Genomic DNA, 1,641 nt, shown 5'->3' on the forward strand with positions numbered 1-1,641 from the left:
TGCCTAACACCACCCGTGGCACAGCATATCTACAGGTTATTAAAGTCAAAAGTGCAATTTTTTCTCTCAACACTGTGGACTTTTACTTAATAATGAAGCATCCAACTGTCTTGTTACTTTAAATAGATTATATTTATTTATAATGGTGACTGAGATAACAACTAGAGCACTTTTTTTTGTCTTGATCAGTAGTAACCTTTACATTCAGAACAGGTGTTCCTGGGCAAGATACAGCTGGTATGAACTAAATAATTGAAAGAATATTCATCAAAGATACCTCATGGGGAAGTGAAACATATCAAGAGATCTTACCACACCATATTCATTACAGTCCTCTCAATTTGAAAACATCTTTGTGACATATAATTACCTTCTGTTAAAACTATTTTGAATGTACAGTAAGATTTTTTCAAACATGAAAGCATACACTCATTTCCAAGGAAAATAACATTTGCAGAATCATTAAAAGCTCTTTTTTTGGCTGAGCAAAACCTCTTGACACTTATGCTTAAAGATGAAATTATATACTGATGCAGTACTTTGGTATTTATACATGTCACTGTAATAGCTTGCCTACTGATGTTAAGCTATGGCTAAGTATGCATATATATATATATATATATATATATATATATATATATATGAAGTATGCAAAGTAAGTTTCTCATCACACCACCATATAAGGTAACGTGCCCTCTGATCAGCTCTGGCTCTGCTTATAAAGTCTCAGAAGCTGATTGGGATTGATGCCAAGTCATTATTCTCCCCAGAAGGGAAGAGAACCCATCTGCAGACAGCTGTTTCAGGGTGCTTTTTATTTTTTTTATTTTTTTTAAGAGCCGAGGCAAGTGTCTTTATCACCCAAAGTGCAAGAAAAAGTGCAAACGTGTCACACTAAAAAAAAAACGTGCACAAAGGATGTTGTCTATCTCTAAGCCCTTCTCCGACAGGAGAGAGGCCTCCCAACAAACCTACCCTTCACCTCCGGGCCAAAAGGCACCTGCAAGGATCCAGGTTCAATGCCCCTTTTTGCCGAAGATACTAAGGGGCCGAAAAAGCTCCTGGCTTCAACCTAGGCGTTCACTCAGTGAGTTAACACCCAGTGAGTTTCAGCACCTCAGGGTCACCACTCCCCGAGGCACAGAAGTACCTCGGCTCTACACACCTCTGCCTCATGGCGAGACCCGGAGGAAGCAGGTCACATTGGGGCAGCCGTCGAGCTGATTCCTCAGAACGCCCCGGTACACCTGCTCCCTACCATGCAGCACCCATCCCCACCAGCTCCACACTGGCGTCGCCTGCCACCAGCATGAAACTGATAAGAACAGATATTACACTTGATCTTAGCCAAAAGGCCGAGAAGCGATACACCCTGAATGTTACATAGTTACATAGTACGGTTGAAAAAAGACATACGTCCATCAAGTTCAACCAGGGAATTGAGGGGTAGGGGTGTGGCGCGATATTGGGGAAGGGATGGGATTTTATATTTCTTCATAAGCATTAATGTTATTTTGTTCCATGAATGTATCTAACCCTGTTTTAAAGCTATAAATTTTTCCTGCTGTGACCAGTTTCTGAGGTAGACTGTTCCATAAGTTCACAGTTCTGATGGTAAAGAAGGCGTGTCGCCCCTTGAGA

At 41.0% G+C, this 1,641-nt stretch overlaps 1 pseudogene; it reads right to left on the reverse strand.

The window, feature by feature from the left end:
- Window positions 1-1,276: 1,276 nt before the first annotated feature.
- On the reverse strand, window positions 1,277-1,367 carry LOC130275255 (U2 spliceosomal RNA; annotated as a pseudogene).
- Window positions 1,368-1,641: the final 274 nt, after the last annotated feature.

The sequence above is a fragment of the Hyla sarda genome, chromosome 5 (assembly GCF_029499605.1).
Source record: "Hyla sarda isolate aHylSar1 chromosome 5, aHylSar1.hap1, whole genome shotgun sequence".
Classification (NCBI taxonomy): Eukaryota; Metazoa; Chordata; class Amphibia; order Anura; family Hylidae; genus Hyla; species Hyla sarda.